Here is a 12,517-nt window from a genome sequence, read left to right as displayed (position 1 = left end):
GCCCCTGCTACTGTGCTGCACTTTCTTAAAGGGACAAGCTCCGGCCTGGCAGGAGCGCACGAACCGGGAGCTACCGAGGCTGCCCGGGCTGGCGGCCGGAGCCGGAGCGGCGAAAGGCTGAGTTGCCGCCTCCAACCCGGGCGATAACTACCGCAACAAGAGACGGTTTCCTATCTGCCTTGGGAACAAGAACAACACTCATCTACACAGTTTTTCATCCAAGGTTTTCAGGTGTTGCGGTTTTAATTTTTTGCTTCCTTCACAGCCTCTGCGACGGAGGTGGTAATTACTGCACAGCGAAGGCGGCAGCAGCAGCAGAGGCCGCGCGACCCCCTGGACCGTGGGCGCAGGGTCCGCCCTGCGGCCGGGACCTGGAGGGGTGCAGTGCATCCACTCCCACCCCCTGCTCTGTGCTGTGCTCCGCGGCACACCAGCCCTGGTCTGTAGTGACATTAGGACTAGAGATATCCCCTGGAAACTCGGATCATTTTGACCTTGAGAGATTTTATTCCCTGTGCTGGAAAGGATATGATTTAATTAAATCAAAAGCCCTAATTTGCCATTTTTTCCTCTTCAGTCATTCTCCAGATAGCTTTAATCCCATATAAACCACTGTTTCTAGCATGTTTTCTGACTTCACTTTCAAGTATGTCTGATATGAATAGCTAGATTAATTTTGGGAGTTGTCTGCCTTGTGTGTGTTGCTGTCTGCCCTAGAAGAAACCACATTCTCTGTTAAAGAATAACACTGAAATTCAGAGATAGTAACACCATCTGCAAAATATCTCTCTCTGTGTCTTTTTTAACTCATGGAAATAGATGGTTTGCTCTCTGTGCATGTAAGTAATCTGTTTTTGTTACAATAACTGAACTCTCACGTTGACAACACCAATCAATACATACCACAAGGCAAAGTCATATATATACACAGATATATATCTATTTAACGGCACAACCAAAGCAAGCAAGCTACAGGGAAAAAATCACCTTCAGACTGGCAGACCAGACCAAACAAGGATGAGAGATGAGACCAAGTCACCACTGTCCTCTCTGTCTGCCTTCATATACACCAATGCACTATAAGCACAGAACAGGGACAAACGGCCAGCAAGCCATGAAGTCTTTCTGTTTCTTTGGTCCTATGGGAAAAGGATATGGGTACCAATCAAAAGGTGAATCCAGCCCTTTTAATGCTAATGGTCCTTCACAAACAGGCTCAGTAGGTATCCGCTAACTAGTGGCATGTATACCTTCTACCCTGTAAGCAAAGTAGCCATTTAGCCACATTACTAAATTATAATCTTCAGCATTATTAGCCTTATATTAAACCATGGGAACTCATCAGTGTTCCTCTAGTACAAGCTATACTTATGCTCCTGCTTTCCCTAGCATGAAGTCTGGGAAAGTTTACAAATGCAAACTACACGCGATGCACAGTAAAAGAGATCTTATAATTCCATCAATCCTCCCTCTGTTCACATGTTTCCATTGGTCTATTAATCCTCACTTTACACCCACATCACTGGCTACTACTTTTTTCATCTCATCCTCCAAGTCCCTGACCCTTTACTCTCTGTTTCCCCCTTCTGCATACCTGGTATTTCTGCAGCTGACCTCCACCGTTTGAGCTCCACCTAACTGTCTTGCCCCCGCCTTCTCCCCTCTAGCTTCTCATTGGAAGAGGAAAGAAGAGCTGAAAGGTGGGAATGATTAACTGATTCCTTCTCTCGCTTCCCTCTCCTTCCTCCAGCCAAAGTTCTGGAGCCAGAGACCTGTATGCAGCCCTAGAAACTAACCTGCAGCAGCGGGACAAGGGTTATAGGTAGGTTTGCATTACCAACACTCTCTCCTCACATTAGCATGCTGTACCGTTTATTATGATACAGTGTAACCAAGATAAATGGCCTTTGTTAAACTTGTTAACATTAGTTAAAAGTTAACAAAACACTCATCTTTAAGGCAAAGCTGGTCACCTGCTTGATGCCTCAGCTAAGGTTATTCAGACATACAAAACAGGCAGAGTCTGTCTACAAGACAACATGGTAAGGTGCTGTAGTGGATGGGGATTTGAAGGGCAAAGAAACAAATGGTGGAGAGAAACTGGGGTTTGAGGGGGGGACCTAAAGTGATGCTCCATTGCTCTGCGCACACAAAACAAGAACATGGAAAAGCACCAGAAAGTGCCCAGCAGGAAATAAGCTTGTGCCACTGGACCAGAATGATCTAACTAACCACCATAAATGTTAAGATAAAAAAGAGTATCTGCTGTTGGTTACATATATTACTCCATACTCTCCTCACAATCCTGTGTGAAAGCTGCTCCTCTGCTCACCACAGCATCTGGATGTTCCATTGACAGAGCATTGTCTAATGGTTACAGCACAACTGCAGGTTTCTATTACTTGCTGTAGGAAAAATGTGTGGTATATTAAAGGACATAGAATTCAAATTCTGCTGCATGCTTGGATATTTAGTTAGCAGTAAATGAAACTAGATAAATCACTAATTCTTTTTGTGACTGTTTCCCCAACAACAACATAGTACACTAAACTTCGGTGTTATATAATTGACTACTTGTATTAGTAACAGCTTGGGTTGAAAGATGACAGAGGAGCCAGCTTTTTATTATTAAATACTGAACTGCAGATACCTCAGTGAAAACTGAAAAGTGTTGCAGTTTGCAAAAATGTTTAATTCTGCAGAGCAATCCCCTTGCACAAGAGATGACATTTATTGGGAGATGTTTTTGTGTCTTTGCTTATAAGGGACAGCAAAACCAGAAGTGATCCCAAAGTTATCAAGAAAGAAAGAAGGTATGTTTCTCTTTCTGAACGCAGTATCACCTAAGATCTACATCCTAAGACAGCATAAACATACCTACAGAGGCAGCTCCTTCTGAATTTAGGAATAAGACCATTAAAGAAATCAACTGCTTATTTCTGAAAACGTTTTTAGGCTCTGATGACCAAGATCAAAACCAAAACACTACAGTATTATCTGTGCATAAGGGCCTTTAATAGAAAGTGGAAAAAAAGGGGGAAAGGGACATCTAAACCCAAATAGATTATTTGCTGCTTAAAACCAGATTCCGATTCCCTAGAGAACACAGAAGCAAAAGCTTCTGTGAGATGTTGCTCTACCTCTGTAGATATAAATTGTTTGTTAGATCCTTTGTCCAAACAAAAGGACATGGGTATATTAATCTAACAACAGAAGTGTCTGTTGTGAGAGGAGATCCAGTGCCAGGCTGCCTGCTCCATCTGACAATGAGAGTAAACACCATGGCTCTGTGAGCTCGGCTGCATGCCTTGCCTGACACCACCACCCAGTGCAGCTATAGGGTCTCTATCTCAATCACCACAGGCTACAGAACTAGAAAGACTTTCATACCCTCCCTACAGAGATTGCTTCTGCATGTCTCCCAGTCTCTGAAATGCCACACAATGTTTTGAGCATCTCTTGAGTGTGACATGCAGAGCAGTACTGCTACTATATACACTGACACCGGATGTAACATGGTGATGGAACCATCACTATCCTTACTTATCAAAAAGCCACAAGAAATTCTGTTCCCTGTTGCTAAAGGGCTGAAATGAGGCATATATACTCAACAGAGTACAGACATGTATAGATGTTCTTTTTGTTAATACAATTCTTCTAAAATTATTTTTATCTTTGGACTCAAACCACACCATTGGATCTAAGGGCTGGATTCTACTCCCACTGACTTCCTGATAAATAAGGATGGAACTGTGCTCCAATTCAGGGATATATATGTTTCAGACCAAAAATTTTCAATCCTAACCCACATCTTTAATGTGTTAATACAGCAGTTTGAAAACTTGCTTTGAACTTCAAAAAGTAGGGATCTGGACAATGCTTATCTGAAATAATGTTAATTATCAATTAAAAATTAAAAATATTAATGACACAAGATTGTTTTCCACTAGATGAATCGTGATGCGCGTACATACCTGTGTGTGCATGTATGTATTTACACACATGCATGCATGCATACAGATGTTTGAGTGAAACAGCGACAGAACTTACTGCTGTTAGGTTTAGCTTGCATCTGATGTATTGTTGGTGTACTTTTTTTTCTGCAGCATTCTTGACATCATGGAAAAGTATGTTTTAGTTAGCTGCCACTACAAGCCCAGAACAAACATTTAGTTTTGGTGCGGTTATTTTTTCAGTTAAAAAAAAAAAAAAAAGGTTAGAAGTAAATAAATTGGTTCCTAGATCCTAAACTTTATCAGATTTGCAAGAGCTGTGCAGTTAATGAAAGTTATGGCCTTCAACATGAAGATAACTTGCCTTGACAATGTCTTCCATCAACATACTAGCTATCAAACTACTCATACCAACTGTTTTTAAATAAAAAAGATTTGTTTTCCTTATTATAAAATGGGTTATGCCACAGCATTTAGGTCAGCTACAACTATATTCAGGTCTGTACCCGTTGTAATAAGATGTAAGATGTTGGTTTGGACCTTCCGAGAGATGGCACATTTCAATTCCACTCTTTTCCCTGTGTTTTTCTTGTTCACAGTTCCTTCTTTTTCATTGGCTTCTCAAGCTCATTGTAACCCTCTCTTCTGTATTGGTTAAGATTTGGTGAGTGGTCTGCACAAATTGTTTGCTGAGAAAGGAACATGCAAGCTTGAAAGAAAAGGCATCAATATTTGCTGCAGCTTAGGTTAACAGCTATAGAAAGAAGAAAAAGGCATTTGTTCATCAGAAAGGAGAAGAGGTTTACAAGCTCTTAGAAAGTGAAAGTCAGAGATTATTCCAACTGAAGGAAAAAAGAAAAAAATGTGAAAATTCTGCAAGAATTGTCATTTCTTTCTTTAGTTTTGCTTGGTACTTCTCAAGCATTTGGGAAGTGCAACTCTTTTTTCAGATAACAGCCCAGCTCAAACCCAGATCCCTGAAGGAGGACATAATCAGCCAGAATTACATTAAATTTCCTGCCACCAAAACACTGATCATCTTCCAGCAATTAAAGGTAGTTAGCAGTCCCTGACTACTGTAAACATTTGTAGCCAGCAACGTCACTACGGCTTCATTTGCCTGCCTTGAAGAAACTTGGGTTGTGTTCACACCTAACACCTTATGACCATTTTGAACCTATTCGTGACACTTTCTCAGGGATAACAGACTAGAGTTATAGAAAAACCACACAATTCACCTGAACTTCAGATCCTTTTGGTTTCTCTTTGCTTTTCAGTCACCGAAATAGAGGGCACTGATCTGTTAAATGGAGTCTTCCTCTGCTTTCCCCATCATTTTTTAATACTTCCTTCTATTCTGTATTTATCTTATTTTCCAGAAAAAAGTCCTACGTTCTAGCAGATGGTCACCTTACAAGAAGTGCAGTATGCAGACAGGTGATCTGCATGACAAACATTAGTAACCACATGTTCTTGGCTAGATCTACTAAATATATGAACCAAGGAGGGCTGGGGTGAGCTTGTCCCTAGGCAGCTGTTCCAACAAAAGTCTGTATAATGACATTCCTCAACATTTTTCATTAGTGGGATTTTTTTTCCTTTTTGAAAAAAATCCAAAGACCACCTTGGGCTGCACTGCAATATAGGCTTTCACTAATAACCATAATTTTTAAATCAGTTTGGGCTTTGAATGGCCTGAGGTTTTTTTCCTTTTACTCCCCAGATTTATATGCATGGATTTGTTCAGCTGCACAGTGGGGAGGGACACATGGGCATTTTTAAGTTTTAGAAATGTATAGGGAATGCCTGATCTTGTATTGGCCACTATTTAATTAGCAATGATTTAGATCAATATGTCTTGTTCCAGTCAAGAATAGGGCACTAATACAGTCAGAAATAAAGTCAGTTTCTAACTATGAACACACAGACCTCAGCAACTTCCAGGAAAATCAAAGAAATGTCTATAGAAAGGGAAAGGCTATTTCCACTTCTATTCTGATAGAGGGTCTAGGCCAGATCTTTTACTCTGGTTTACTTCTGGTTAGCACAAAAACCAGAGTGCAGAAGTAATGGCAGTATTTAAACTGCTTTTTCCACTCTGTGGTCTATAAGCTGATCAAGGTCTGCATTGCTTGTGAGTGCTTTGTAGCACCTCAGCGGAAAAAAGTAGCTGGAGCAACAAGTCCTGGCTCCATCTGCAGTGCTGGGCATGGGATGTTTGCTTACTGTGTATTCTTTGCAGAAGAACTAGAAGGATTAGTTATGGTTGGTGTGGCTTGCTAAACTCTGATTATTCATGTCCTCTGAAGTTTACAAGCAAACTAATTAGCAGCACCGATCCCTTAGTAAGAATCAGAAATCAATTAGGAAGGCAGCTGACCTTATTATAACAATTAATTGCAAATGACATTCAGTTTCAGTACTTGATGGGCAAGCTCTCTGTTCTGGCTTTTGAGGCTTTAGTGTTTTGCTGTTGGGTTGGGATTCTTTTTCCCCTTCATTACACCACTGTGTACCCACCCTGATTTTTCTTAGACATAATTTCCATCATATAGAATCTGTCCTATTTTGTGACACACAGTTTCCTGGAGAATACTTGACTTTCTTTACAGGAATTCCTGTATGCTTAGGAGTCCTGGAAATGGGACAAAGTTCCTACGGAAAGTGGCTCCTTACTTCTAGGCAAAGGATGCTGAATTACTTTCTTGGAAATCTTCTTGTGAGGGTGAGGACAGGGGAGAAGAAAGATGTAAGCCATCTTTGTTGCGCTTGGTAAGACAGTTCAGTTCACTGAGAATGCAGAGCACCCATGCTCCAGTGGGGTGCTAAGTAGTGTATATGTGATTACCAGAAAGATTGAGTTGCTCTGGAGACAAAAAAATACGATGTTTTCTCTGAAGCAGGTCACTGAGATATGAAGAGGGGCATACCCAGATTCTGCAAGGTATAATTCCATCATGGTAGTCTGAGCCAGAAGGAGACTTGGAGTATGCCAAGGGAGCAGCACATATTAACTAAGTAGTGGCCCTGATTCTGTGCAAGATGTTCATGCACAGAGACAGGGCCCTTAAAATTATTGTTTTCTCCCGAACTACTGCACAAGCCAGAGAAGAAACTGGTCACCTTGAGGGATGTAACTAATCAAGAATGAATTGGTTTTTGAGAAGACTTCTAAGATGTAAAATGGTAATGCTTTAAAATCACGGGGAGTAAATGTGTTCCTCTTGAATACATATTCATACACAGCTAGAGAACTGGAGCTGTCAGAAAAATGCCATACTTTGTTTCATGCAACAGAATCTGAATTTAGCATTTCTATTTTTTGTATTGGCTGGCTGTGAGGTTCTAACAGCTGTAGGAACTCTTTAGGATACTGACAGAGGGGCAGCATCATGCCTATGGAGACAACTATGGGAAACTTCCTGCTCAATTCAGCAGAAACATGACTGAGCTTAAACCCTGACAACTGATTCACCACAGCCCTGCTCATTGGTATACTCATTTACATCAGTACAAAGCACGCACCATCTTCATGCTGCACTTTACATTTATGTTGCACTCATGTAAATACTGCTGCAGAGTGCATGGCAGTATGGAACTGGGTCACACGACTTCACAGCATTTCAGATCCCATCAAGTGAAATGCCATGGGAAGAAAAGGTTTCACATTCTTTTGTTTGTAAGTGACTGCTGCAAACACATTAATAGAAAGGACACTGAAAACAATGAGACATTAGGTGTAATTAGGCTTCATGCGCAACAATGGTTGGACCTGATAACCTTAAAGGTCTTTTCCAACCTAAAGGATTCTATGATTTTGTGATAGTGAATGCACAAGCTCTTCTTAACAGAGTAAAACCCTAAAGGATTCTAAATTGCACCAAGGAGGAAGATGCTGACACTAAGTTTTCTTCTAATTGGTGGTCACTCTGGAAGAATCAAGGACAGTATAAAGAAAGAGAGAGGAAGAACAGAGCATAAAATCAAGAACATTACTAAACTATAATTTCCAATAAGCATATTTACTAACTTACAAGAAATGCCTCCAGTTTAGACTATAATTATAATCAAAAACAAATTAATATGCTGGCCTTTCAGACTGAGTAACAGCATGACTAATGCTAGTAGCATAGCCTGGGTACAAGTTCTGTTGAAATGGTAATGGGGTAGAGAACAGATGGTGTAGAAGGTTACAATTTTTATGCCATTAGGATATCTGTTGCTTCTAAATACACCTGGTTTGTCTGTAATTGGGGATAGTGAGGACCTGTTTTCTGTAACTTTGCTCTGAAATTGAAAACCACCTTGCAATAGGTAGAAGATTCTTCTTGCCTTTGCCTGGTGAATGAAGTTATGTCTGATATTCCATTCCCCTCCCATTTCCCACAAGCAAATTAGAACTAACCTGTATGATCTGTGTAGTTTCTGATTTGCTCTTCTCTCTCTCTCTGTGGGTCTGTGTTCAGTTCAGGTCCTCACCAAGTAGGAAGGCCCCACCTTCAGGTAAGTTAGTACAGCTGTTTTGACTGTAGAGATGGTCTTCTGGAGAAACAATTGCAAATAAATAGTTCCTTTTAGCTTTCTATCAATATAAAAGGCATCTCCAAAGTTTTTTTCACTTTCAAAATAAATTACAATAGAAATATTTACATAGGTTCCTGTATGTTGTCTGTTAACTTTAACACAGGGCTGGTCTTCCAGTGTTCTGATGAAATTACTTTGCCTTACACCAGAGTGATTTGAAGCACATGCTTGACACTAAGCAAGAGAAGATGCAGGTAGCAGGTACTATTTGAACATGTAAAGGCAAAAAAAAACTTAAAGGCTTCTTTGCTGAAGCACTTAACAGTGCTTTTAATACACTCCAGAATCAAACCTAACATGACCACCTCATATGTACCATTGTATCTTCAACAATGATTGCATTTACATTGTAGACAAAACGTTGACTGGTTACTCTACAAATTAACTTTGAGTATAGGGTTCATAAGTGATCACTGATAGAGAAAAATAAACAAATTTGCACAGAGCATGATTAACATGTAGAAAGATGGTTTTCTGCTGATACAGAACTATTGGCTTCAGCTTCTTTCTATCAGCTGCTCTAGACATGACTTCCAGGATTTAGGAAGAAATCTGTTATAATTTACGTATATAATTCAGCTAATTTTCTTGTTGTTGGGGTTTTTTTCATTATTTTTTATTAAAACCAAATGATTGTGCTCCAGGACATTCCACAAATGCTGCTGCACTGTCATTTTAGGAAATACCATTAAAGCAACCTTCTCCTTATTTGCTTCCCAAGGCATTTAACTAAGCTGTTTTAAGAGAAACATCATTAAAATTGTCAATTCCTCCATGGGTGCCTTAAGATTATTCATAGAAACTGTTGTCTTTTGGGGATAATAGAAACACAGGGCCTTGTTTTCCCTTTATTAACCCCATTTTCCACTGAAGTACAAATATCAACTTTAACACAGGTCTTTCAACACTGGGCAAATTGAGACCTCTTTTTTTTCCCCTCCTCTGTAAGAATTTGACATTAGTGAAAGATACCACATCAGGAACATTAATGAGTGAAGTCCTCTACCCAACCTGAAATTATGTATAGCAGAGGAAGCAGTTCTACTGCTCACCCCCAAAAACTTCCACCACAATTCCTGATTTTTGTCCTGGCATAACTAACTTTAAGAGGATGTGGGACAGCATATCCCAGATACTACTTGGCCCCAAATAGTAAGTGCCAGCTGTGATTGCAGTTCTTGATCTGTTTTGACTCAGTCATGAGAAAAAGACAAATTAAGGTATCACAGAGCACAGAACAGTTAAGGCTGGAAGACACCTCTGCCAATCACCAGCTCCAAACCCACTGCTCAAAGGAGGGTCAACTACAGAAGGTTGCCTGGGACATCATCCAGTCAGGTTTTGAGTATTTCTATGAACAGAGACTTCACAACCTCTCTGACAAACCTGTTCCAGTATTTGATCATGCCCACATTAAAAAAGTTTTTTCTTATGCTTAAATGGAATTTCTTGTTTTTCAGTTTGTGCCCATAAACTCCCATCATGCCACTGGGCACTGCTGAGAAACATTTGGCTTCATTCTCTTTACTCCCCTCACCATCAGGTATTTATACATATTGATATGATCCCCTCAAGCCTTCTCTGGAATAAATAGTCCCAGATCTTTCAGTGTCTACTCATATGTCAGATGTACCAGCCCTTCAATCATCTTTGTGGTCCTTTGGTATACTCTCCCCAATATGTCCATCTCTCTTTCGCACTGAGGAATCCCAGAACTGGACACAGCATTCCAGATGTGTCCCACCAATGGTGAACAGAGAGGAGGGATCACCTCTCTTGACTTGCTGGCAGTGCTTTTCCTAATACAGTTCAGAAGCTGTTGGCCTTCTTTGCCACAAGGGTACAGTTCAGAATCATGTTCAGCCCCTTGAGTGCTGGGTCTCCAGGTTCTTTTTCCCTAAGCTGCTTTCCAGCTGGTTGACCCCAGTCTGTACTGCTGCATGAGGTTATTCCTCCCCAGGAAGAGGACCTGGCATTCAAACAGCAGTATGACCACATGGTCTATCAAACTTTCTTCCCAGCTTCATGTTGTCTGCAAATTTGCTAAGCATGCACTTGGTCCCATCATCCAGGCCATTAATGAAGATGTTAAACAGTTTTGAATCCCAGCACTGACCCTGGGTTATATTATTTGTGTGGCCCACAGCTGATCTGTTCACTGCTGACCACAACCTTTTGAGCCCAGGAGCTCAGCCAGCTGCTAAGCCATGTCACTGATCACTTATCTAGCCTACACTTCATCAGTTTGTTAATGATGACATGTGAAAGTGTCAAAAGTCTCACTAAAGTCAAGATAAACAGTATCTAGTGCTCTTTCCATATCTATCAAGCCAATCATCTTATCATAGAAGGCTCTTAGGATGGTCAGGCATGATTTCTCTTTATAGATTCCTCCTTATATTTGACTATTCCCAGTCACCTTCTGTCCTTCATATGCTTGGAAATGGTTTCTAGGATTGTTTGCTCCATCACCTTCCCAGGGACTGAGATGAGGTTGTCCACCCTGTAGTGCTCCAGATCCTTTTTCTTGTCCCTCTTGAAGATAAAAGTGACAGCTCCTTTCTTCCAGTCCTCAGGAACCTCCCCCAGTGTCCATGACCTTTCAAAGATAATCAAGAGTGGCTTAACAATGACTTTAGACAGCTCCTTCAGCATTTGTGAGTGTATCCCATCAGATTCCAGGGACTTTTTTTGTTTGTCCAGTGTATTTAGATATTCTCTAACTGCATCCTCATCCATCAAGGACAAGTCTTCCTTGCTCTGTACTTTGCTGCTGGTCTTAGAGGCCTAGGATTTCTGAAGGTTGAGTACTTACAGTAAAGACCGCAGTGAAGAAGACTTGAGTATCCCATCCTTTTCTGTGTACTTTATCACCAAGTCCCCTAGACCATTCAGCAGTGGGTCTACTTTTCCTCTCATCTTTCTTTTGCAGCTCATCTCCCTTTAGAAACCCTTTTTGTTGCCCTTCATGTCCCTTAGCAAATTCACCTCCAAGTAGGCCTTGGTTTTCCTTATCCCATCCTCACATATTCAGATACTGTGTCTTTATTCCTCCCAGGTCACCTGACCCTACTTCTACCTCTTGTAAACTTCATTTTTACATTTGAGTTTAGTCAGGATGTCCTTACTTACCTATACAGGCCTCTTGAAACCTTTGTTTCATTTCCTGCTCATCAGGATTAAGTGTTTTTGAGCTTGGGGGAGATCCTTAAAAAACAATTTGCTCTCCTGGAGCTCTCTTTTCTCCAGGGCTGTGTATTGTCGCATTCTTTCAAGCAGGTACCTGAAGAGGCCATAGTCTGCTCTCTTGAAGTCCAAGGTTGTGATGTGTTTTCTGCCTTGCTCCCTTCTTTCAGGATCCTGAAGTCTACCATCCCATGGTCACTTCAGCCAAAGCTACCCTTGACTGCCACAACCCCAACCCATTCTTCCTTGTTTGTAAATACCAGGTCCAGTAGAGCAACTTTTCATCTCATCCATTATTTGTGTTAGAAAGTTGTCATCACTCCAGAAGCCTGCTGGATTTCTTGTGCCTTGCTGTGTTGCCCTTCCAGCAGATACTGAGATGGTCATGAGGCTTTTCCGTTTGCCTGAAGAAGTTTTCCTTTATTTGTTCTTCTGATCAGGCAATCTATAACAGACATCCAACAAAGCATTGCTCTTGTTGTATTGCTCACTAATCTTGACCCAAAAGCTCTCAACTGGCTCATCATCCATCCCCACGATGAGCTATATCAAGCAGATGCTATCATATACTGGACAACCGTTTCACAGCACATCAGGCTCCTCCTCTGCTGTAGTTTGTCCTTTCTATGCTTTCCACAGAAAACTTTCAAATCCAAAGATATCCCATTCTGGGAGGCCTCATGCCCATTCAAAACAACATCACAGCTCAGAGTCAAATCTATCATTTTCCCTGCAAACCACATTTTCTTCCCAGTTTGTTGGTGTTGATTCTTCTTTCCCCATCTCCAGTCTTG

The 12,517-nt window shown here is 41.0% G+C and overlaps 1 protein-coding gene across 1 annotated transcript in view; it reads right to left on the bottom strand.

Moving 5' to 3' along the window:
• DAAM2 (dishevelled associated activator of morphogenesis 2) overlaps positions 1-12,517 on the bottom strand; it is a 206,246-nt gene that overhangs the window by 179,270 nt on the left and 14,459 nt on the right. Inside the window, exon 2 of the mRNA XM_037405734.1 lies at positions 8,359-8,495. The gene's annotated coding sequence lies outside the window, so the exon portion shown is untranslated. The remainder of the gene's footprint in view (positions 1-8,358; positions 8,496-12,517) is intronic.

The sequence above is a fragment of the Falco rusticolus genome, chromosome 12 (assembly GCF_015220075.1).
Source record: "Falco rusticolus isolate bFalRus1 chromosome 12, bFalRus1.pri, whole genome shotgun sequence".
Lineage (NCBI taxonomy): Eukaryota > Metazoa > Chordata > Aves > Falconiformes > Falconidae > Falco > Falco rusticolus.
Note: the sequence above shows the minus strand (reverse complement) of the source record. Positions and strands in the feature narration are given on the sequence as shown.